General features: G+C 41.6%; 1 long non-coding RNA gene across 2 annotated transcripts; it reads left to right on the top strand.

Moving 5' to 3' along the window:
• The first annotated feature begins 216 nt into the window (after positions 1–216).
• On the top strand, positions 217–26163 carry LOC135323027 (uncharacterized). Of its 2 annotated transcripts, XR_010384109.1 has the most exons (4): positions 217–1118; positions 13600–13695; positions 24055–24289; positions 25119–26163. It is a non-coding gene; the product is annotated as an uncharacterized LOC135323027 (long non-coding RNA). The 2 variants fall into 2 exon arrangements; XR_010384110.1 differs by lacking the exon at positions 24055–24289.
• The last annotated feature ends 590 nt before the right edge of the window (positions 26164–26753 follow it).

The raw sequence follows: 26753 nt of genomic DNA on the forward strand, positions 1-26753 counted from the left end.
GCACCCCTGTAAAACCTCAAAAAAACAAAGTTTATTCTTTATTTTGCAACTTGCCATCTCTACATAAGTGTAGAAGAGCTAACATCCTTAAAGATCAGAGCCCGCAAAATAGGCCGTCCTGGATATTTCAGGCTAAAGGCAACTTTCTTTTACAAAAGGTGCAGAGATAACAAGTCTTAGCCTAGAAAACAGGATACAGGTTTAAAGACAAACGAACACATCTAACATGGAGTCAAATTTGTTCTTTTCTATTACAATTTCTTTTTCCACCTCATAGATAATTTTAGTAAGAAACATGAGCAATTTTTTTACTTTTGCTTCTTAATAACGGATAAGTGGCCCAACTACAGTTTTGTGAACAGGGATGCTGTGCGGGCATAGGGGTCACAGCAAATTCTTGTTGGGGGTGGTCGACCCTGCAACATGTCTGATGCCCTGTGAGTGTTGGTGAGAGTCCCCCTAACCAGGGGCTCTCTTCAGGAACCACCATGTGGGCATTGACCTCTGGAGACTTCTTTTTCAGCTGTAGGAAATTTTTTTTAGATGCTGTGATGAAAAAATCACTCCAGCTGGGGATAATCAGGGAATAAAGGAAGGGGAAAAGGGCTTGGAGTAGTGTAGAAGAGAAGGACAGAAGATCAGGGAGCCTGGGGGCTTGGGGGCAGGGCCTTGGGAGAGAGAGTAGCAGAGGTGGGGAGGGGCCCGGCTCCAGAACCAGCTCCTGCACCTTTCCCTGCACCCAAGCCTCACAGCTTTTAATTGGGCCCAAGACTCTTTCCTGTCTGGATGTCACCCTGGGCAGAACGTTGAGAATCGAAGGTAAGGTGTGGGCAGCACTCACCTAGGGGGTCACTGAGGACTTGGTCAAGTCCACAGTGCCTTTTCTAGTCATGTGTCTTCACCTGTTCTTTATCTCAGGATCTGAGAAGCAGGAGCAAGGAACTCAGGGAGAGATCCAGGAAGACATCTGACTCTGTTAAGAGACGACAGTCACAGCGACACGGGGAGCGAGGACACTTGCAGCAAAGTAAAATGACTTCACAACTATTGCATCAGAGCTGCAGGTGTGAGAGAGCCTAAGCCTGTCTCAGAGTGCAGGGGACAAGAGGAAAGGAATGGTAAAATTAACACTGACAATTGAAATTTTGTTAAATAGCCTGCTAATATTAATTGTATCAAATGAATGTATGCACGTGTATTTCTATGATCATTTATAGGTACACACAACCCCACCAGCCCCTCTTTCTCCCATCGGGGATGGGCTTTCTCAAGCACAGTGCCCCTCCTGGTTGAGTGGGCCACGCTGCGGGTCCTCGTCTGGGGCCAGGCTGCTGCAGGACACTGAGTCCCCGAGGCACGGCCTGGGAGACATGACAGGAACATCTCTGCTCATAACTGAGAGCCTCCGTTTCCCCCTGCAGTGTAAGAATGCCGGTGACTCAGTTAGAAGCATGCATCCAACCCGTCCTTCCGTGTCATCACCATCTAGAATCGGTGCCTGAATCTTCTGAATTTCTCCAGAATGTGGTTTAAAATCACCTTCGACAATTGAGTGTGTGTCCTCTTACAAGTGGAGGAATTGCTGCCGTTTCCCTGGAACTTACTCACCACTAGTCCATCTGATTTTTCTGTGCTAGGATTCAGTATGGCATGCTAAAAATTCTGCAGTCAGATCTTGAAACACTGATGAAGAGGATTATTTATTTTATTTCTTTATATGATAGTGTTTTACTTTCAAAATTCAGAGTTTTCGGTTCTTTCAAAAAAATTTTTGGGGGTTGGAGAAACAACTTTGCTCTTACCATCTCTGTGACCTGTTGCTTTGTGCCTCTCACCTGTCTTCTGTCACTTGTGAGGTGGTTCCATTTGTGACCCTGTCAGGGTTGTTCATGTTATAAAACATATAGTCTGTTAAAGTACAGTCCCTTTTACTCCGAAGACATTCCACAAATACTCCTTAAATCTGGGTGTGGTTTTAAGAAGACAGAATCATTAGAACATGTACTTGCAGGTTGCTAGTGCAAAATCCCCAAATCAATAGTCTAGCTCAACATCTAAAATCTTTCTAATCTACCTTGGGTTTGTATGGATAAGTGAAGCAGTTTGCTAAGAACTCAAGACCAGGGTTCGAATACAGGCTGGTGTAGCTCAGCAGGTCCTCCCAATCTGATGCTCTGCCAGAGGGAGGGGCCGAGGGGAGAGGGCTTGTCCTGCCCTCCCTGAGCTGACAATTTGATGGCAAAGATCTTTATCAGGTGAAGAACTGGGAGTTTCTTCTAAGAAGAGTGGGTTTGAAAAGAGTCCTAAAACCGCGGGAGTGACACAATCCCTTTTGTCTCAAGTACGTGAGAGCGGCTGTGGGGACACTTGGGAGACTCGTGAGTCCAGGTGTGCAGTGTTGGTGGCTTCCACTTGAGCGGTGGGACGGTCAGTGTGTAAAAGCGAACAGATTGAAGGCATGTTTAGATGGTAAAAATGAAAGGATGAATGCTGTCTGTGAAGGTAGGATGGAGGAAGGCCCAGGTTTCTGGGTGGATTAATGAGGTAAGTGATGGTCCTGCTGTGCTGTGAGGAGGGAAAGCTGCAGAGGGAACTCTGGGGGAAAACTGATGAGTTCAGCTGTGGGTGAAGTGAAAGGCTGTTAGATGTGTGGACTGGGAGATCTGGTGAGAGCAGGTACTGAGTAGGAGGAGGGGAGAGAGACCTTCAAATCATTTTGTCTTCTGAACATACAAATAAGTATGAGTAATGACACACAACACCTCTATATTCTGGATTAAAACCCAGTAACATTTTTCTATATTGACTACAGAGGTTCTTAATTATTTTTTAATAGAAATAAAAAAATAGAAACAAAATAGTGAAGTTAATGAACATCTTAGAGTTGATGTGTGTCCTTGTATGTATTTTGATACCTCATCTGTTTATAACCATAATCTACAAAAAGTTAGCTTGTTTAGCATAAGAGTTAAACAGAGGGACGTGAAACACACTGTTGGGGGTTGAAGCTGATCACCTTGGGCAAACTATGTCGCCTCTCTGTCCCTTAGTTACTTCTTCTGTGACTGCCTCCAGGCCCCTCATCACAGCTGATTTCCTAGACTAGATGTTGGGAGGGAGGCTGCTGAAGGGGCTAAGAAGTGGTAACTGCTTGGGATACTGAAGAGAGAGACGAAAACCGATTAAAGCCGAGAAACTGAGTACAAATACCCTCAAAAAAGGAAAAAAAAAATCACAAAGTGTTTTGAGCCACTTAGCGTAAGGGAAACAAAATCACGTGGACCCAATTTTCTTAAGCATATGAGTATAGTGGGTGGAAGGGTGTCATCAGAAAAGTGTTGAGAAAAGGCCTTTTGGTTTCCCTTGACATTTGCAGTAAGGATGGGAGCAGAAGCGAAAACCCCCTGTTCACTGTGGAAGGTGCTTTTTTTTGCAAAACTGACCAAAGGTTGGAGACAAGTCATCAGCGGTGCTGGCAAATGAAGAGACTTCTGGATTGGGTGGGGCACTTGCTGTGACTTCCAGGTGGCCTGCTGGCTGGGGGCTGTGAGGCGGGCAGTAGGTTTGCAGGGTGACCCGGGCATAATTCCTGGCTCTGAGGCTGCTGGTCTGACTAGCAGACCTGAGCACCCGCAGACCTAATGGGGCAGCTCGGGATGTGGCCTGGGACACCTGCCTTTCTGAGGGCAAGAAGAGGGCTCCCCTGAAGGGGTGTCCCTGTGGAGAGTGGAAAAGTCCTCCTGCAGGGGAAGAAGTGCCTCTGAGCAGGGGGAAGGATGCACAGGCAAGACCAGCCTGAGCATGGAGGTTTTGGGAAGCCGGAAGTCATAAAGTGGCCCAAGCAGCCTTGTTCCTGCGAGATTGGAAGGAAAAGATGCTGAAAAAGCAGGCTAGGGTCAGACCGTGTTGTGGGTTATGAGTGACAGTAAAGGACTGGTCAGGCAGGCACGAGAGAACCCTGTGGGCGTCCCAGCTGGGGCATCACGCCAGAGGGAGGAGCAGAGGTATGGACTTTGCCACTTATTAGCTGTGTGACTTTGAGCAATATCACCCCAACCCTCTCTATATATATCTTCATTTGTAAAGTGACACAGCTCGTGTCATCAGAAGGCTTAGTTTAGCTCTGATCCTTTAGTCCAGTCCTGTCAGTGCTGCCTTGCAAGGTTCTGCAGCAGCTGCTCTTACCCTGAGAAGGGAGGGCGTAGAGGGACATTGTAGTGCCCGAGGGCAGGAAGGGGTTGCTTTAAAAGCAGACATGTAGCCGCCTGCAGCTGCAGGCCTGCAGGCAGTTTGGTTGATGGTCCTGGAGAGGACTTTGGAGGCCATAGCATCATCTTAAAACTTGTTTTCCCTTGGGGACCGGATTTGCCTTTGCAGATTAATGTTGAAGATTTGGGCTTCTGGCAAAGCTGTTTTCAGAGATGAGTATATACATAACATATAGTATAAAATAAAATGCTTTTATTTAATCTGTGGGACTTTGTAGCTGTTTGGAGCAGTTCTGTTGGCCTGGTCTCCACGGAGGACACTAGGGGTCAGCAGAGCGTGCGGGAGGGCAGGCCAACCGCTGTGCTTCTGCGGGGGGTTCTCCCCAGCATGGAGCTCTGTTAAGTTGAATCTTCTCTGAGTTTGGTTGCCAAGCGTGCAGACAGCAAATTAATGAGTTCTGGTGGGATTGTATAATGACAGGAAGAAAGAGGAAACCGTAGTTTTTCGGGACTAGAACATGCTTTTGGTTCCTGACTCAGTGTGTTCCATTACAGAATTGATGAGTTGTGTCTATTCTGGGACTTCATTGAAATAATCGTTCAGCCTAAAATTTAAGAGTTATGTTTTATTTGGCGGGAGGCCTCGAGCCTGGATGACAGCCTCTCAGATCTCTGAGGGACTGCTCCCAAGAGGTAGGGGAGGAGCTTGGATAAATAGGAGCTTTACAACAAAGACCAGGTACTTGGAACAATAAAAGATTGCTTGTTATCTAAAGAAAGCCAGATATCTCAAGTTCAAGTATTTAGTGCTTTTCTATGTATGGGATGAAGCAAACATATGGGTTATTGAATTCATTCCTTTGGCAAGCACCTAGCTATCTAGGGACAGTATCCTGTCCTTTCTTATTCTGAGTCTGCTCAGAGGGCACCACTGTGAGTGGCTGAAAGGCTGGGTTTCAGGCATATCCTCGCTGGGGTGTGGCAGCAGCTGCTGAGGGCTTGGTCTCAGCATTCTTTGTTTACTGACATGGTTGCAGTATTTTCACTCACATTGTAGTATTTTCATTCACAGTGCTCCCCCTTGGTCCTAAATTCGACCTATATTTTGAGAGACATTTCATGACCAATTTTGTCCCACGGTGCTAGGATGGCTCATTCCTATTTCAGGTGAAGAATTTTCTGAGCTGCCATTCAAGGTGTTAGGTTTTTTTATCAGGGCCTGTTGATACTAAAAGTTTTCTGGATCGCCTGTCTTACTAGTCTATTATGATCCAGGAAATGTTTGCCCTTCGTTGCTCATTCCCATACCTAGAATCACACTATTACATTTATTTTATGCAGGGTTAAAAATTTTATCTATTTCTTCAGGATGTTTAGCCATCATCAATCTTGTAGGCCTAGTTACACGTTGGGAAATGTAACAGACAACAATTTAATAAAATAGAGATCATATAACTAATATAGCTAGTAACGTTTTTAAGTAACGAGTTAGAATTTAATAGTAGAGAAGTTGTATATTTGGGTTAAAATTTTGCTTGTATTTCTGATTGAGTTTGAGTGATCTTATGAGAAAGTTCATATTTATGGTCAGGCTCCGAGCAGGTATTAATTGGCCAGGTGAGTTCTCCCACGTTGTAAGATCAACAGTGGCCTAAACAGAACTATAAATTATTTTTAGAATAACGTTTCTGAGGGCTATCTAGTTAGAGCCTTGGAGTAGGGAAACCCACCAAGGTAACACAGAAGTACTAGACATAGGTAATTTACCATAAACTTAACAATTGGAGTAGTTCATAATCAAAGGTAGGAGAAATTGTCAAAGTAATTGGTATACAAGCCTGGTCCGTTGTCTTGGGTCAGCTGTCGAGCTCAGATGTCGTCTTCTTCTCATCCTGGCCTGGTAGCTTTTTCACCATTTTGGCATTGTTTTCAGGTGAGCAAGTGCTCTATAGGCCAGTGCATTGCAGTGGCTGTTTCTGATAGGAAATGAATCCGAAATTCCGTTTCCTTCAGCTTTTGTGTGTATGGTCTAGTTAAGAGTACTTGATAAAAGGTCTTTCCATTCAGGTTGGAGACAGTTCTTTAAGTCATGCATGTTCCAGTATGTATAATCCCCTGGCTTAGGTCATGGAGCATTGGAAATTTACACAAGGATAGATTACTGAGCTTCGGAAACAAACCTAGAGTATCCTTTTCATAATTAAATTAAACTGTACAGCAATATGACATAAAAGCAAGGAATGATCTGGGAAGTGTCTTAGTAAATATAGACTTCAATTAACAAAACTAGAACTTAATATCCAGTAAAATATAAGATTTTTTCTCTCTAAAATTACCCTCATTTTTCTCAAAGCCAAATCAAGATTAATTTCTTTACAAGTCAAGTCTGATTATTTGATCATATAGGCTTTTTTAAATTGGCTGTGTTGGAACTTTTAATAAGGAGTCTCAGGGTAGAATGTTAATAAGATTTGCTAAGGCCTGGAAAGCCCCGTCAATGGCTTGTCATGGATTTCTGCCTTACAAATTTAGGTAAATTCTTTTCTCTTTAAAATCCTTAAAATACCTTGAGATTCCTATATCTGTTAGGAGATGATCTTCCTCATTTGTCTGATAGAGCCACTGGGGACCTAAGAGTTTTTAGTCTATTGAGGGATCAGATAGAGAGAAAAGATAACTGTTCCAAGTCTGATTACATAGGTATAATTTATCAAATTGCTGTGAATCATAGCTAGCTTAAAGAGAAGAGATTCTTTATGTCTGGGAAACAGGTTAAAAGCCAGTAGTATTTTAAACAAAATCAAAATTTATAAACATATTCACCAGTTTACTCAGTCCCATGTAACTAATTCTTTTAATCACAGTTTTCATTGGAAATTTAAAATTTCTTACCCAGTTTAGTTCACTGCTATAGTTTGAAATTTATTAGAAATCAGTAAATCTCCTTGAAGAGCAAGCATTTTGCAAAACCATCAGAAGACAACCATTAACTGTCTATAAATGACAAAAGATTTAAAATCATGGTTAAACACCGTTACACTATAATCGATAAAGAAACCTGGTCACTATACCCAGAATTATCACTGGTAACATTTCAGATATACCAGAATTTTAGGGAGTCCATATAATTTCTACAATATCTATATTAATAATATTTTCTCATACAATATAACCTTAGAAGATTTATTATTCATTTGACAATATCATGTTATTTAACACGCCAATTGAAACTTACTCTTTTAAAATCTCTCTTTGGGATGTTTCAGGGGCCATCTGTAACTTCCCAAACTTAACTGGAGATTAAAAGAACTTTAATTAGAAATTGATATCTGGGGATCTTTTTAAAAGATTTCAGAACACTTGGTCAGATAAACATATAGGTCACTGTAAAGCAGTACTTATTCATTAACAAGAAAATACGTCAAAGGTAAAGGCAGAACAGATCAGTTAAGTGGTATAAGAAGGTTTACAATCTGTTGCTGAAGGTGGATTAACATTTCAAAAAACATGTTTCCTCTTAACAGCGAGAAAACCAAATCTAGTCTTGTACCAACTTACTTCTAAGATTCATTTACTTTGCCCAAGTTGATTCTAAATTTAGCCAATTCCGACAACGTACGAAACTCTTTCCTTAGGGTACCTCTTCCACAAGCCTTCCACAGCTTTCTATTCTCATATTAGTGTGTCCCTTATTTTCTCTTCCATTCAGAAATAACCAGCTTCAGGACAAAGTCACTATTTTTCATTAACAAAATATAATTCCATTCTTATATCTTCCTTTACACATTTATCTTACTTTCCTAGGATACTGAGATCATTCCCTTAAAAATAGAGTCTATTTCAGGGTGGCACCAACCATTTATTAATATATCTAAACACCTTTAGTTTCTCTGTAAGAGTAAGTTAAATGTTAAGTAATTCATATTTCAATCTTATTTTATCTGAAAATGGCATAGCTATTAAATAAAATCCTATCATTTAACTTAATTTAGCACAACTCTAGAATTTAAAGATACCAAACATTTAGAGATTATGTTAAGCATACATTTTAAAAATATATTTTAAAAATTTACCCAAAGCTCTCATCTCATTTGCATTTAATTTACTTAAAATTTTACCACACCACATTACTGTTATTTTTTTCTTGACAAATCTTCACCAGATATAACAGAATCTTATTTGACTTTCATTAAACCTAGGTACAGTAAAGGTATTATACTTAATATTGATGACTTTAAAGATGTCTATATTAATTAGAACAAACTTAAACTAAACAATATCAAATATTATCTTAATATTGAATTTTTCCAGTTCACGTGATGCTGAAAGTCAATTTGTTCAGTTTTTATTTTAAAAATACTTAATTTGTAAGCTCTTATTTTTTACGTCAATTAAGCAGAGATCTTTGACTTTGATTTTTTTTTTTTAGCTGTATAAATATCTCACATCTGTAATGTGTACGCAGGTTTATAAACAGAAAAAAGCTAGAGATCTCATAGCTTCACTTTAAAAGTTAATTATAATATAGGTATAATAATAGTTCTAGTAGGCTGAATTTGCTTGCTCAAATCACTAAGGCTTACTATTTATGAAACAGATATTTAAGATTTCTTGACAAAGTCTGAAGGACCCGTCAGAGTTCTGAGTTCTAAAATGCCAAAAATTTCTTGGCCCTAAGTTTTATCTCATTGAGCTAACTAGGCTCAGTCCTAGGTCACTGTTTCTGTATTTACATTTCTGGTCTGCAAGACAAAGACACACGCTTCCAGTTCCCCAGAGAACTGCTCTGTCACCCAGAACCAATTGTATCTCCTTAATTGGCATTTTTTTTATCAATCAGGAGAGCTGTAAACAAAGAATTCAATGTTTTAAAACTTTAAGGTTTACTTTATCATGTCTTCCAAAGCTTGCATAAGGTATTTAGTGATGTCTCTTTTCCTTGAGTTATAAGTTAAACCCAGGGTAAACCTCTTATTATATTTTTTTTATTAGCCACTGTATATTAGTTTTTAGTTCTACGTTATATTGGATGGCTCATGTAACTCTATTGGTTTCCTTTACTTTGTTCAATTAATATTTTCTGAGGGACAGATATGTGCCCAGCCTTATAATACCAAGAAGGGGAAGCGTTTTTCCATTGAAACAGATCTATCCCACAACATAATTAAGCAAAAGGTTTATATAAAGACCATTTAAATATACCAATTTTATAAATATTTATCTCAAATTTTTTAAATCTTATACCTTTAATTTTTATATTTATTAGGTTTAATCAATAATTTTTATTTCTAGAAGGATTGCCAGAAACTTTTTGTTGTTGTTGTTCATTGTATCTAATTTTATAGAAAAGTCTCTAGGATGCCCAAGTTTCAGCCAAAGTGCTTAGGTCCTACTCAATTTTTAATTTGATTAATTGGTCTGTTGTCCCAATCATTAATCAAGTATATCAGTCTATATATACATATATTTTAAACTGTGGCAAATAAAATGGACTTGTTTGAACTTTAATGTTGGGGGACAGTAGGTGATCTCTTTGGCCCTTTTTTTTAACTTTACTAGTGTAGTATCAAAACCTTGTATCTATTCCAAAAATGTCCATTTTATTTATCTCATTCAAAATAACCATATAAAAATATTTATCCATTTGGGATAAGCCCTTATCTTTTTTTTTCTGACATTTTTACAATCCTTTTTCCAGTTATTCAACTTAATTACCAATAATTATTCTAAGTTTTTATTAACATCTCTAGAACCATTTATTGGAAAGGAAAAACACAAATGTAGCTTTTCAAAACAGTTTTTTTTTTAACTAAGTTCTTAGGTTAACAATTAGATATATTTTTCTATCTTTAAACTTGATTTTAATAGGTACCAATTAAACAGCTGTTTATCATGAGATCTCTTTCAACTTTCACAAATTTAAAAGCTTTTCCAAATTAAAGGATCCATCATATGGCCATCAATTTATATATATATATATATATATAGTGATTTTAAATGAATAAGATGAAGAGGCTTTTCCACATGAGAGTAGGGGTGTTGCCTAAATAAAATTCAAAGCTTTACTCTCCAAAATCTAAAGGCCTTTGTGGTCCAGGCTGATGCAACAAAGTTTAAGATGGCAAAATATCTGAAAATTGGTACAAAGAATTGCTTAGAATCCAATTTATTTACGTGGCCACCATATGTACGCAATACTTGTACCTTTTGTATGGTAGAGTCCAAGGTTTCCTTTAAAAAGAAAGTAAACATACATATACATACATAAACACACTTAAAAGACCCAGAGAAAGATAAAACGTTTACATTTCAAGGACACAGGAAGAGAAATTCAAGTTCCCCCTAAAGTGGATTTTGTTTTTATAAGTTCAGAATTCCAAAAAATGTTTCTATCAGGCCTGATTATTTACTTTCAGATTGAGATTTTCTTTTCTAATTCCCAATTAATGTTGTAAGTTTTGTATGTACATAAACCTGGCTGGGGTATTAATTGGAGGCTGGCAATCTGTCATTTCTTTTTCTTTTCTTTTCTTTTTTTTATTTTTTTTGAAAGTTCTATTCCCCATTGTAAGGTCGGGTACTCAGAATAAATTTGCTAGTAAGATTTCCCGCAGGGACAACTCTATGGCATGAAGTCTTTGTCTCTACCACTCCTGCAAGATTCTCTGTCACCCGAGAAAGCTGTTACCAGCCAGGAGGATGGTCCCATTTTTGGAGTTGAAAGGTTCCTCGTAAGAGTTTTACTTTTATCCTGAAAAATTCAATGGATGTAACCAAATTGAGGAAAACATTAGACCAGCCTCTTACCTAACCACTCAGTCCTGAACCCAGTGTTTTCAACTTGGACCCACTCAGGACGTCTCCACTGGGTGAGTATTTTCCTAATAGGTTTCCACCAGCCCACTTCTGACGTCTCTTCAATGTGGGTATTTCCCGTTACCTTTCAACGAGGTCCCACCCAGTATGTCTCCACTGGGTGGGTAATTCCCCCCAGTCTCCTTCAACTGGAGGGCCAGGTACCTGGAAACACTGCCAAATAAAACTCAGGATTATCAACCAATATATGAGATCCGAGAAACAGGAGAGACTCACCCAAATTCATCTGGACTCCCCGAGGAGGCGGATGGTCACAAAGGGCCACTGCTGGTACAAAGGCCCCAGTTACTCAGAGAGTTCAGGTGGAGAAAGTCTGCTCTGGGTCCCTTCATGGTGTCCAAAACAGTTGACTGAAATACATGTGCCACCTAAAATTTAAGAGTTATGTTTTATTTGCGGGAGGACTCGAGCCGGGATGACAGCCTCTCAGATCTCTCTGAGGGACTGCTCCCAAGAGGTTTGGGATGAGCTAGGATATATAGGAGCTTTACAACAAAGACAAGGTTGTTGGAGCAATAAAAGATTGCTTGTTATCTAAAGAAAGCCAGGTATCTCAAGTTCAATAATTTAGTGCTTTTCTATATATGGGAGGAAGAAAATATTTTGGACTCACTGAATTCATTCTTTAGACAAGCACCTAGCTATCTAGGGCCAGTATCCTGTCCTTTCTTATTCTGAGTCTGCTCAGAGGGCACCATTGTGAGTTGCTGCAGCGGCTGGGCTGCAGGCCTTTCCTTGCTGGGGGGTGGCAGCAGCCGCTAATGACTTGGTTTCAGCATTCTTTGCTTACTGACATGGTTGCAGTATTTTCATTCACATTGTAGTATTTTCATTCACGGAATGATTATGGATAATCTGCAACCTTGGAAAGCAGCCGAGATGGAATTACTGCAGGTACCTTCTACTTTAATAAGCCGTGTGCAAACATAAACATGGAGGAAGCATACGTTTGGATTTGGTGGTGTAGGGAAGGGTTTCTGCACATTACAGGAGAACGCAATGCAGAATTCCTTAAGTCCACCTTTCTTTTCTGTAGTGGTTTCTGAGAACAGTTTATGGTAATTAACCAACATTGACAAACGGTGGCACACATTGCATTTAAGAGCTGGCCGACTGCACACTTAGGTATTGGACAGGTGGAATTCATAGGCAAGTGATCAGGTGGCTGGGAGAGAGTTGGAGACAAGGCCTGGGCCCAGAATCCGGTTTAAATCGCCATTTCCTCACCATAGGGCCTTGGACTAGAATGTAACCTCTCTTAACCTGTTGGTGAATCTGTGAAATGGGCATGATATTATTCGTTTCTTCCTGGGATTGTTGTAAGTTCTGAAGAGTATTGTAGCACACATGAAGCACTTAACACACTGGCATTTATCAGTGTTCACTGTGTGCGGCCGCCCCACTTCGCGTGTGTCAGAGCCGTAAAGGCAGCATTTGTCTGTTGAGGACGCACTGGTAGCCCCTTGGCTAGGTTATGAATTTGGTGATTTCCTTTAATCCTTGTAACTCTGTGTGCCATGGGCATTTATTTTCATGGACAGATGAGGAATCTCAGGGTAAAGAAGACTGTAATTTGCCCAAAGTCAGATCATAATTTTGGGTGCAGTGGCCTCGGTTCAGCATGTGCCCCAGGGCCTTCTGCCCTCTCCGTTCAGCAATAGAGCCAGATGTGGGGTCAGCTGTTTCCCAGCCCAGAATATCTGGCAGGCCGCAAGACACACTGGCCCTGCGCTGCTTGAGCAAAAACTCCGGGGGGAGGCAGTTATAAAAGGGATAAACATAAAAACAGATGACAGCAAACTGTGATCAGCACTGAGAAGGAAAGGAACACACCTCGCAGTGCAGAGCTGCGAGCTTTCCCATCAGTGCTGCTCTGGGGGCGTTCATATCGGCTAAACAAACTCTGCTGCTGCACCAAGGCAGGAAGGCAGGGAGCGTGTGGCCAGGTAGACAGGGCCTTGTTATCATACTCATTACCCATTAAGCTGCAGCTGTCACGGGCAATTACCTAGTAAACAGTTGTCGGCAATAATCATCACGCACTTTTCTTGGTAGTTTTATTGGCCCCACCTTTGAGATGAGGTCATTGAAGCTGGGGAGTTTGCTGCATGCCCGTGATCACCTTGGAAATACCCCCACTGGTCTATCAACCTAGACTGGTGTGGCTGTCATGTCCCAGCCCTGTGAATGGCATCGTGTTGCTTCTCCCAAGTGGCCCAAATGACTGACATTGATATTCTTAATTCGTAGGAAATGGTATGTGACAATAGGTGAAAAAGGTAGTAAGAAATTGTTTGGAAAACTAGGACAAAATCCAATTCTTCCCCAGCTGGGGAAGCGCACCCAGTGTCACCCACCCTACTCACTGCCTGTCACCTCCTCCTTGCTGACTCCACGTTCAGAAGCCACTCTGAGCCTTTGAAGAACATTTTGCCTCATGACACTGTTGAATAGGACCTGCGAACCCTCTGTCCCTGGTTAACCCTCTCTTCAAAGCCATTTAAATTTTTTGCAGGCTCCTCAGCTCAGATGTAAGAAAAGACTCTTTAAACTTCTTGATGCAGCTCCTTAATGAAGATCTTGTGAAGGAAACCTACTCAAAACCTGGGAGGTATGCACACAGTGACTGCAAACTCAGCACTTTGTGATGTTCAGTATCAGATTCGTGGGTGACTCAGGAAAGGCTTTTATAAGGTAACAAGGGGAAAGTGAATGGACGCAGGATGTGTGAGACTGAAACATCTCGGTCCCAGCCAGCAAGGCACCTGCGTTCAGGATGGTGGGTGGGGAGTGCAGAGTTGTCACAAAGAAAGAAGTGGTGGGATGGGAGGGAGGACAGTTAGGTACTTTACTGGGGAGGGAAACAGTGGGTTGAACATTTCCTGGTTGAACAAGAGGACTGTGACATGATGTGCTTGTATTTTGGAGAGAAGGGTTTTGTGGGGACAGGCCTAGGGAGAACGCTGTCAGGCTGGGGAGTCAGCACAACAGGGAAACACACAGAACTGGGCAGACCCCAGGGCCCCTGCTGGGGAAGAGGCTGCCCGCCAATTCGAGCCCTGGGGGCTGCTTCTGTCCCTTAGCTGGGGCCTCAGAGCTCCCTTCACAACCCAGTCCTGTTGATACAAGAAAAAAAAACGTGACGCATGAGAAGGGCTGTGTCTCAGGCTTTGGATGAGCCCCTGGGATGTGCCCCACCAGATTTTGTTCCTTGGCTTCATGCAGTAAAGAATTCAAGAGCAAGCCAGTGTTGAGTAAAGGTATATTTATTCAGAGAGATACATTGAAAGGCAAGAGAAACTTCACGAGTTGTGGGGGTTTGATGCTCAGATTAAAAGTAGGTACACACTCCACATAGTGTGGGCCTTCTCTGAAGAGGGAGAGAGAGTGGTGACCCCGAGGTGGTGTTTTGTTGCTCTTTTTTCTTGGGCTTGGTGGTTTCATATGCTAATAAGTAGAAGGATCAGCCTTAGGGCAAGGGGCTTGTATTCCCAGAGAGTTGACCATTTCCCACCCTTTGACCTTTTGTGGCTAGCCTTGGGACTGCCATGGTGCCTGGGGCATGTTATTCACCATGTTACTATTACAGTGGGTGCATAATGAAGCTCAAGATCTGCTAGAAGTTAAATCTCTTCATCCTGTGCCTCAAGGCCTATTGGGGGTTGAATCCTTCACCATTATGATGTTAATTGTTGTGGCCTTCCTTGAATGGATGTGCTCTGCCCCCTTCCATCCTATCTCACTGTGATGACACAGAGAGAACAAAGGCCGGGCCCTGCCTGTGCTCCTGCATTTAACAGCGGGAGGTGAGGTGTGGGCTTATGATGACTCTGAGTGGTGAGAAGGATGTTTCAGATTTTCCCACGTGAGACATGGGGACCTGCCAGCACCCACTGCAGAACTATCTCACGGGCATCGTCGCTTGTGTTGTTTTGGAAACAACAGGCCAGCCAAGAAACAAGCACCACACAGAGGGTTGGAGTACTGAGATTTATTACCCCGGCGGGCTCAGAGGGGCTTCTGTTCCGAAGCTCTGAGCACCTCCAAGACCTGCACGTGAGGTTTTATAGGTTTAATTACAAGTATGGGGCTATTAGCCAATAAGGCTCCAACAACAAAAAGCAAGGAATCAGTACACTGAAGCTTATCAATTTGGAACAGATCACATTACTGACAATTGTTGACATCGGATTTACGAGTTAGCCCAGCAAAACTTACATCAGTAAACGGACACTTATCACACTTAGATTTGTGACTTAGCTTGTTAGCCCAGCTGGGCTTTTCCTTCACAGTGTCACTCATCTTTTCTGTTTTTTTTTTTTTTTTAAAGTATTTAATCCAAATTTAATATCAGGATTATTTGGGAAAGAAATTTGTCTTTTTCTTTTCTTTGGGGCTCTTTGGGGGGGTAGGTAATTAGGTGTATTTATCTGTTAGTGGAGGCCCTGGTGTTCGAACCCAGGACCCTGTGCACGCTAAGCACACGCTGTACCGCCCTCCCCATCATCTTTTTCTTTTTGCTTTATCTGTCAAGAATCTTACACCTGAATTTCTAGTCGGCCTTTAACACTTGCCCTGACTTCATGGAATCCATTTTTATGACTTTACCTCCCCATGGTTTCATTTAAGTATTGAATCTCCATTTTCTCTTCACTCTCAGTTTTGCCTTTTTGTTGTTATGGTTGTTAAGCTGTGTTTGAAAAAATTGTTTAATTTCTCTTTTAGCAGGAGGCTAAAAGTAAATAAATATGTAAACAAACAGCACACTTAAATGCTTTTATACATTCTAAGCTGTTTAGTAGTTACTTAAAAACTGAATTGAATATTAAAGTGATAACATTTTTAAATTATTTTTTAATTTTTTACAAAGATATAGCTGATTTAAAATATGATATATTTCAGGTGTACAATAGATGCTCCATTTATAGTTACTGTAAAACATTGGCTGTATTCCCTGCGTTGTAAGATACATCCCTGTAGCGTGTTTACATTATATGTTGCAGTTTGTATAAGAAAGTTGGGTAACGCAGAGTCTGGGATGTGGCTGTGTCTGACCCAGGTTCACGCTCACACTGCCTGTTAGAGCTCAAGCCCTCACTCCTGTATGCAGGAGAGCGAGTGGAGGTAGCTCTCATCAGCGCTGGTACCAACCTCTGAGTGGCAGTGAAAGCAGTGACTGTGTGTGGACGTGCAGTGTTGTTTCAAGAGCTTTACATGCATTTTTGCATTTAATAATTAAAGCCCTCCTGTGAGGAAGCGTTTTATGATTTTAATGAATAAAACTTTTTTTTGATATTGATAGACTTCAAACCTCCGGAAAATTTACAGGAAGAGTACAATAAACACTCAGATACAGTTCACCTTAAAGGGCACTATTTGGCCTTTTGTGTCTGGCTTATTTTAGCATAAAGTTTGAAGGTTCATTCATGTTGTAGCCTGAATCAGTACTTTATTCTTTTAGTTTGATAATATCCTTTTTCTTTTTTTTCATTTTTGGTCTATTTAAAAACATTTTCATTGAAGTCTAGTCAGTTTATAATGTGTCAGTTTCTTTTGTACAGCACAACACTTCAGTTAAAGAAGAACATACCTGTATTCATTTTCATATTCTTTTTAAACATAAGTTACTATAAGATAATAAATATATTCTCCTGTGCTATACAGTATAAACTTGCTGTTTATTCTATACATACTCTGTATCTGCAAATCTTGAACTCCCAATATATTCCTTCCCACTCCCTCTCCTCTCTGGTAACCATAGTTTGGTTTCTATGTCTCTGTGTCTGTTTCTGTTCTGTAGATAAGTTTATCTTTTTGTTTCTTTGCTTTATTTTTTGTTTTTTGTTTTTTGTTTGTTTGTTTGTTTTAGATTCCACATGTGAGCGATCTCATATGGTATTTTTCTTTCTCTTTCGGGCTTACTTCACTTAGAATGACATTCTCCAGGTCCATTCATGTTGCTGCAAATGGCATTATTTTATTATTTTTTTATGGGTGAATAGTAATCTATTGTACAAATACACTACAAACTCTTTATCCAGTCATCTGTCAGTGGACATTTAGGTTGTTTCCATGTCTTGCTATTGTAAATAGTGCTGCTCTGAAAGTTGGGGTGTAGGTGTCTTTTTGAATTACGGATCCTTCTGGATATACGCCCAGGAGTGAGATTGCTGGGTCATATAAGAGGTCAATTTTTAGTCTTTTGAGGAACCTCTATACTGTTTTCCACAATGGCTCCACCAAACTTCATTCCCACCACAGTGTAGGAGGGTTCCCAATTCCCCGCAGCCTCTCCAGCATTTACTGTCTGTGAACTTCTGAATGATGGCTATTCTGACTAGTGAGAGTTGATACTTGATTGCAGTTTTGATTTGCATTTCTCTGATAATGATATTGAGCATTTTTTCATGTGCCTCTTGGTCAATTGTATGTCTTCATTGGAGAAACGTTTCTTTAGGACTTCTGACCATTTTTGGATTGAATTGTTTGTTTTTCTTTCTTATGAAGTGTAAAAGCTGTTTACATATTCTGGGAATTAAGCCCTTGTCAGTCTCATTTATTGCAACTATTTTCTCCCATTCCATAGATTGTCTTTTTGTTTTGCTTATTGTTTCCTTTTCTGTGCTAAAGCTTGCAAGTTTAATTAAATCCCACTTGTATATTTTTGCTTGTATTTCTATTGCTTGAGTAGACTGCTCTAGGAAAACATTGTTGAGATGTATGTCAGATGTTTTGCCTATGTTTTCTTCTAAGAGGTTCATAGTGTCTTGACTACATGTTTAAGTCTTTAAGCCATTTTGAATTCATTTTTGTGTATGCTGTGAGGGAGTAGTCTAACTTCATTCATTTACATGCAGCTGTCCAGTTTTCCCTACATCATTTGCTGAAGAGGCTGTCTTTACTCCATTGTATGTTCTCACCTCCTTTGTCAAAGATTCAATGACCAAAAATTTGTGGGCCTATTCTTGGTAATTTTGTTTACCCATTCATTGATGGATGGATATTGTTTGTAACCTTTGGCTACTCTGAATGATACTGCCATGAATATTGATGTGTAAGTTTTTGTGAGAATATATTTTCATTCTGTTGGCTGTACAGTTGGCCCGCCATATCTGTAGTTTCCACTTCATGGATCCAGATGGCTGGTTGTAAAGGGACTCGAACATCCTTGGATTATGGTCTCCTGGGTGGGGGGTTCCTGAAACGAATCCCCCGAGGATACTGAGGGATGACTCTATATGTAGGAGTGGAATTGCTGAGCCATATATTTCTAACCTTTTGAGGAAACACCAGGCTTTTCCAAAGAAGCTGCACCATTGCTCCTTTCCAACGGCTGCATATTGAGGGTTCCCATTTCTCTGCCTCCTGACCGACACTTGTTATTGTCCATGTTTTGATTATAACCATCCTAGTGAGTGTAAAATCAGATATCATTTTGATTTTGATTTCGCAAGTGATGCTGAGCATCTTTTCATATGCTTATTGGCCAATTGTGTATCTATTTAAATACTTGGCATATTTAAAAATTGGGTCGATTTTCTTTGTATTGGTCAGTTGTAAGCATTTGTTTTATATCCTGGATACTAGTCTCTTATTAGATATATGCTCTGCAAAATTTTTCTCCTATTCAGCAGATTGTCGTTTCACTTTACTTTTTTTAAACATTAAAACAATTTCTTTCTAGGGGAGGTAATTAGATTTATTCATTTTATTTTTCTTGCTAAGCACGCACTCTATCACTTGAGCTACCACCTTCCCCTTTCATTTCACTCTTGATGATGTCCTTTGTAACAAATGGTTTTAATTTTGATGAAGTCCATCTTATCTTTCTTGTTTTTCACTTGTGCTCTTGGTATTGTATCTAGGAAGCCATAGCCTATCCTAGGACCACAAAGATTTAAACTATGTCTTCTTTTAGAAAATTTATACATTTAGTTTTTACGTTTCTGTCTGTGATCCATTTTGAATTAATATTTTATTTGTTATATAAAATACGGGGGTCCAGATTCCAGAATCATTCTTTTGCCTTCAGATACCCAGGTGTCTCTGCACCATTTGTTGAATAGACTATTCTTTCAATGGAGTGTTGTTGGCACATTTCTGGAAAAATGACTGTAAATGTAAGTTTCCCCCCTGGATTTTTTATTGTGTCTCATAGATTTTTGCATTCAAACTTATGCCAGTACCATAATGACTTTAGTACTATAGATTTGTAGTAACCTTTGAGTGAGTCCTCCAAATTTGCTCTTCTTTTTCAAGATTGTTTTGGCTGTCCTGGGCCCCTTGAACTTACATATGAATTTTGGCATCAGTTTTTCAATTTTTGCAAAGAAGTCAGCTGGAATTTTGATAGGGACTCCATTTAATTTGTAGATCACTTTCGGGAGTCTTAACATTTTTAACAATATTGTCTACCATTCCATGAACATGGGATGCCTTCCATATATGTAGATCTTTTAATTTTTTTTTGGTGATACTTCAAAATGTTCAATGTGAAAATCTTGTAAAATTTTCTTAAATGTATCTCTCATTTCATTTTTTATGCTGTTGTAATTTGAAAGGCTGAGCTTCCTAAGGGTGGGACTATATATCAATTTATTTATTTCTAGGATTCCTACACAGCAAATACCCTAGATTTATATTTGCTACATAAATCTATCCACAATTCTTCCCACCCCCGTGTCATAAGAAACCAAGACCCAGGTTAAGCTACCTGAACTCCTATGTGGAAGTGAGAAGTGAGACCCTTGGGTGGGGCTTTGTGCAGATTATAATGAAAGCTTATTCATTATGGCTTCATCTTAATTTCTTTTAAAGAATCCTCTCAGTGTATATAGTCAGATACATTAAGAACATGACCTTTTGATGTGCAGAGGAGCTAAGACAATAATTTTCAAATAATTTCTAGTGAGAGTGTTGTACTTGAAACCTAATTTGAATCAATCTTTGAAGATTTATGTTTCAGGAGCTTTGACTATATAATACCTCTCTTTATTCAATAACTACAACTAAATGCTCAAACAACATGTAAGAGTTTGAGCAAACTGCCCCTGCCCCGTAGTGCTGGTTGGCTGCAGCTGTAACTGGAGTCAAGGCTTACCTATCCCAGTACGCTTGGGCGGATCTGCTCAAAGGGGTTCGTCCAATAGTTTGTCAGTAGTCTTTTGGACAAAGCCATAAAACATTGATTTAAGGTTGCTGGAATGGAATCTATTTTATTAATATTAAGTAAGCACATATTGAGTGCTTACTGTATGTTGGAAATTGTCCCTCAGCTTCATATCAATATTATTTCGCTTAAAACCTCTCATATTTCCTTGTTATTCATACATTGCAGATAAGGAGACTGAGGATTAGGTCTTCTCTCTTTTGGGGGGAGCTCATTATCAATGATGGGAAGTTGTAAGGAAAAAGATATTGATTCACCCTGAGAAAATATTTTTCTGAGAGTCAGCAATGAATAGGGTGACCACTGAAGAGGGTGATCATTGTTCGATTGAGACGATCCCCGGGTTGTAGGGAGTCAGCATCCCTGTCCTGGACACGGCACGTGTAGCGCTGCGTGGTGGGTGAGGCGGCGCGGCCGCGCAGGGAACGCGGATGCCGGGCTGTTGGGCTTTGCTCAGGCCCGGTGGGGCTTTCTCCTAAGGGAAGTGGAACGTCATTGTCAGATTTTAAGTAGGGGAGAAGGGTGCTCTCGTAGATCACTTTTGTCTTGTAGAATGCTTAGAAACATTTAGAAGGCTCGGCAGGAGGTGATGTGATAAGTCAGAGTAGGGTGTTTTTGAGGTGTAGCAGTGTTCAATTTTCAAGTGATTTTCAGTCCCATGTTTGTGTCTCAGTAGCCGTGTCACTTTGGATGACACACTCAAGGAAGTGAAACCATTTATCTTATTAATTGAAACAGTGATATACCGACTTCCCAGGACTGCTGTGGAGATCCAGTGAGATAACGTGTTCATAGTGTGCAGTGTGGTCCCCAGCACAGAGTTAGTGCTGAGGGAGTGCCAGTGAGAACCTGGTAGGTGAGGTGTGGGTGGTGGGACTCGTTGACTGAGGAAATTGGGCCCTGAAGGAGGGGTCCAGTCACATCTGTGAGTGATGGGACTGAGCTGGGAGAGGCAGACAGACCTTGACCCCGACAAGGGGCCCTGGGCAGGACGGCCATGGGAGGAGCACCATGAAGTCAGCTCTTTGCAGGTGGAGTTGGAGGTGCCCTTGAAACATCTAAGTGCAGTGCCACAATCACAGAGGAGGTCTAGGCCCGGGCTGTGCATTTTCCTATAATCTCAATCCCTGAGGACGCCGAGGTATTGATCATTGAACGTGAAGACATACTTAAAGGACAAGTGAATAGTAGTATCATCTCTGTCATCAAAGCTCACGTCTCTTTATTCATCACTCACTTTGCTAATTGGGTACTTACAGACCTCACTTCACCGTCCTCACCTGGGCTCAGGCTCCACAGAAAAGATCTTATGAGTCTCCCTCTCTTCCAGAAGAAAACACATTTAGCTGGTAGACTTCTCTACTTCGCCAGACTTAGAATTTTAGTTTGTTGATTTAATTCTGCTTTCTGTTGGCCGTCTCCTGACAGGAGAGACATTTTACCTCATAGTCAGTTTTCAATTAGTTGTTACTGAGAATTGCTGATCTGATCCATAGTGTATGTTTTCTATTAACTTTGTAGAGTACTTATCATTTTTCTGTCTTTGCCCTTTAATTTTGTTTTCTCTTCAATGTTCTATCCTATTTGGGGCCTTATTTTATTTTTTAATTAAAAAATGTCTGTTAGCAGTTAAGAAAACAAAAGCAAAGAAAAAATGCACATGATAGCTAAATTTAGAAAATATCTATTGTGTTTTCTGCCTTGGCAATGGAGGGTTCTAGAAAGTCTTGAAAACCTTCATTACATAAGTTCCTTAAAATGCTGATTAAGAAATAAGACCTTCCTTCCTCATCTTTCAAGCTGCACAGCTAATTGTGAAGTAAGTGAGGGGAAATCCTCAGAAGACATGTCAAACCAGAAAGCAGGGATTCTGGGAGATACGCGAGCCTTAGAAGCCCTGGGGGGCCAGTTGGCTCCTGAACTTAGTTTCAGTTGCCTTGACAGGAGGTCAGGAGATGAGCCCAAGGCCTCTCACACTGGGAGTTGGATGGCTGTTCTTATGTAAGGCCAAGCACATCCTGAGAATCCTGCTTTATAAAAGGGTGAATTAGAATGAAAAGTAAAAAAGCATTCCTCAAGGCAAGGAAGTAAGGAAAGTTAAATTTTTTGGAAGCGGGGAAAAATAACATATCCAATGTATGTATTTAGTTTAAATCTGTTCTGGCATGAGAGTGACAACAAGCTCCTGGCAGAAAATCACAGCTCCTCCCGGAAAGAGAAGTTGTGTTTTGAATGAATCAGTGGACAGCCATTCCGAAAAATGTCTCCAGAGTCTACTGGATCAAGATACTGAACCCAAACTCCTCCCTTCCATGGTCTCATTTAAATAACCAGAAAGGTTTTAAAGGAAAGAAGCCATAATCATAGTTCTACTTATTGACATTAACATATGCTAGGAATTCAGAGGTGACTATGGAGTTGTCACCTCTTTTATGGACCTTACTTTCTATTTGACATAGTTAGGGAACTTGGTGGAGGGTGGTTTTAGTCTGTTGCAATTAGCCAGGAGAGGAGATTAAGAAAGCAGTGAAGGGCGGGTGACATTTTTAGCTGAGGACAGTCCTGTTCAGTTGGTTTGTAATTGCAGGCTCGTTGAGTTGTCACTGGAGGGAATTGATCTTATGGAGTTTGGACTTAACTCAGGCCTCTTCAGAATGGACAAGTGAACCTGGAGAAAGACAGTCAAATCTGTGCAGACATTAAAGTCAACGTGAACGTGCTGTATCCCTGAGCCAAAGATAGGACAAGTAGGCAGCACTTCTTGAGGACGGAGGAGTGGTTTTTAAGGTTCTCCAAGAATGAAGCCCAGGGAACCGGGATGGCCAGTTGTCAAACTGTGACGTTGCTCTTTGGACGGTGTACCCACCGAGGTTATTGGCCGTTTATAGGTTTCCATTTCTCTTTAATGCATGACAGGTGATGAGGACGTGGGCATACACTTTTGACATCTTGTCAAAGTGACTGGGTACCTGCCTAGAAGGGCGGGCACAGCTACGGCTGCGCCATACATCTTCCCGCCCATCCCGTTCCCTGGCTCCGTGATCACGGCAGAGTGGTTCCTTGATGACCTGTCCGTCTCCTCTGTGACATAGTAACCCAACAAAATACCGGAGCGTATTAGCTTGGCTTTGTTCTTTTCCATCCTTCCCTTCAAATGATGATGACTGATAATGGACCCAGTTACGTTTGCATATGATTTACACGTAGTGCTGTCAGTACAAACCTTGTAATCCCCACTGTGTGATCTAGAGAAGAAAGTTACATTCTTTCCAAATTGTTTTGATGCACTTATGTGGGAAAATGATGTACGTTTGAATATGTATTTCCTCTCTGAATCATCATGGCTACAGATGAATATTTGTAGACATGGAATGAGTTTACTGTATTTGAACTGTATGGTCCCCTAAATTCTCCCCAGCTCTTTAAAGTCATCACTGGAGTGCTACCTCCACAGTGTCCCAAAGCATCCACCACTGCCTGTTGTTCGGACACTGTGAGTTTCCAAGTTGGAGAAGGCTGCTGGCTGTTGAGGCATTCTCTGGCACATCTCTGGCTGGCTGATGTGAGCTTAGCACACAAGACTTGGCAGACAGTATCTAACCATGGTCACGTCCATTTCTGGAACACTCATGGAGGATTTTACACCTATGCTAGTGGCATACGTTATTTCTTTTAGTTTTCAAAACAATCATAATTAGATTTTATCACCTGTATTAATAAGGAAACTGTCAAAGCGAGTGATGTGCAGACTTTGGACTGGAACACGGGTCTTTCTGATACCTATCTCTGTTCCCTCCCCAGCCTATCCTTCCAAATGTCCAGGAGACTCTTCCTCAGTCTTGAGTTTCCCGCTGATGTTACCACTGTCTTTGTTTCTGGAGAGGAAAACAAGTCTAAACTTACTTTCCAGTTGGAAATGGAATGGAGAGTTAACGTTGGAAGCCGGGAGAGTCTGTCCTGTGATGAAGCGGTCTCTGAGCCACTTCCATGGGGACGTCACGTCACTGTCTGGGCCCCTTGCACAGCCTGTGCACAGGTGATAAGCCAGATGTGCCGAGCAGTCCTACCGGACAGGGAAGTGCTTTGGAAATGAGTTTGGGTATTTGGTTTCATTACATATGTTCCTGAGGGCCTTGGCCTGGCACTTCAAATGGGACCACTCCCTGTCCCACAGACTCATGCTCTGGGCCCGTGCAGACCTAACGTGGCCTCAGCCTGGGCTCAGGGCCCGTGGTGATGAGGAGCATTTTATTCCAGGGTCTGCCGGAGGCTCTGACACTTCTGGGCCATGGGAATTTGTCCAGGATGATAATAAATCCTCCCCGAGATTCAGATTTCCTTGCCTGTGAGCCGGGGTAGTAATAGTTTCTGAAATGATTGTAATGATTCAGTAACGGGCACAGCGTGTGCTGGCAGGTAGCTGGTGTTTAAGGAGCAGAAGTCGCAGTCACTCTGTCAGCCTCTCACTGTGTGCTCTGTGCTTTGAGAGGTTGTGTGTTTGGTGAAAGTCCCGCCCAAACCCTAGGGTGTAGATGAACTGTTGTTCCTTTACTTTCCCGTCCTTTTCCTATTTCCCTTCTCTGTGTCCCATGTTTAGGTAGCAGATTCCTCTGTTTCAGGGAATACGGACCTTTCTAGTAAAAGGAGAGGCGGAACGCGGAAAGGTGGGGCCCAGAGTGGGTCTGGAGCATCTGCACAGCGCTGCTTCCCTGCATTTCTGCATCCGGTCCCATCAGTGCATGAAGTCAGCCTTCCTCTTCCTTCCTGTATCGTTGGGTCTCTGTTTTAAGGGAAAATTTTTTACGGGTCTTTTTTCCATTACATGTTTCGTTCAGATGCTTGTTGCTTTTTTCCCTGTGCTTCAGCATTCCTAGGAGAGAATTCAGCAGTGCAGCATCCTCTCCGAGCTCTATGAGTTGATCGGCTTCCACCACAAGTCCGCCTTCTTCAAGAGGGTGGCCCCCGTGCAGCGCGTGGCCCCCGGCATTACGGAGCCTGGCGCGAAGGCCTGCTACCGACTCCTTCTGCAGACGCTTCCTGGCTACAGTCTGTCGCTGGATCTGCAGGACTTCAGCAAAGGTGTTGGAACTAAAACATTGCTTCAGTCCCATTAACCATGCCTGGTTTGGGCCCTGCTGTCCTGTCTCATCAGGGTGAATTCTGATTCGTTTAGAATAGGGCTCAGCAGACTTTTTCTGTCAAGGGCTTGGGAGTAAGTATTTCAGGGTCTGCAAACCTCCTGATCTCTGGTGCAGCTGCTCAGCTCTGCTGTTCAGACGCCAGAGCAGCCGGACATTCCACACACCCACAGAGCTTTATTAACAGCGGTGTCTGGGGCTGGATTCAGTGTATGAACTGCAGTTTGTCCCCACAGCCTCCTCATTATTGACGCCTTCAACAGAGCATGCATTTGCGACACTGGGTGAACCTGCACTGACACGTCATCATCACCCAGAGCCCAGACTTGACACTAGGATTTACACTTGGTGGTGTGCACTCTGTGGGTTTGGACAGATGTGCAATGACATGTATCCACCGTCACAGCATCATACAGAGTAGTCTGTCTTAGTGACCTTAAAATGCTCCGTGCTGCACCTCATTCATTGCTCCTTCCCCTCTAGCCTCTGACAGCCACTGATCTTTTAGTTTCTGTGGTTTTCCCTTTCCCAGAACACCATACAGTTGGAATCAGACAGTTGCGGAACCTTCCCAGATTGGCTTCTTTCACTTAGTAATATGCATTTAAGGTTCCTCCATGTCTTTCCATGCCTTGATAACTCATTTCATTTTAGCACCAAATAATAGTCCATTTTCTGGCTGGACCACAGTTAATCCATTCACCTACTGAAGAACAGCTTAGTTGCTTCTGAGTTCTGGTGATTATGAATAAAGCTGCTATTAACATCTGTATGCAGTTTTGTGTGTGGACATAAGTTTCCATTTCGTCGAGTAAACACCAAGGAGCACAGTTGCCGGATCATGTGTTAGGAGTACGTTTAGTTTTGTAAAAAATTGCCAGACCGTCTTCCAAAGTATCTGGGCCATTTTACATTCCCACCAGCAATGCATGAGAATTCCTTATGCTCCACATCCTCACCAGCATTCGGTGCTGTCAGTGTTCTGCGTTTTGGCAGTTCTGACAGGTGTGCAGTGGTACCTCGCTGTTTCAGTCTGCATCCCCTTGATGACAGATGCTGTGGAGCACCTTTCCATAGATTTCTTTGGCATCTAGATTTTTTCTTTGATGAGGTCTGTGTCCGGAATTTTGCTCATTTTTTAATCAGGTTGTTCATCCTTCTTGTTGAGTTTAAAGAGATTTTGGTATATTCTCGATATCAGCCCCTTATCAATGTGTCCCTGCCCTTCACCTGCAGCACCGGAGTTGTCCTTTGGGTCTCAGTGGAGTGTCAGCTCTTCAAAGAGGTTCCCTGTCTTCCCTCAGCCTAAATACTGTCCTTGTATTTTTCACTTTCATTGACTCATTTTGTTCTTTTTAAATA

This window comes from Camelus dromedarius, chromosome 15 (genome assembly GCF_036321535.1).
Source record: "Camelus dromedarius isolate mCamDro1 chromosome 15, mCamDro1.pat, whole genome shotgun sequence".
NCBI lineage: Eukaryota > Metazoa > Chordata > Mammalia > Artiodactyla > Camelidae > Camelus > Camelus dromedarius.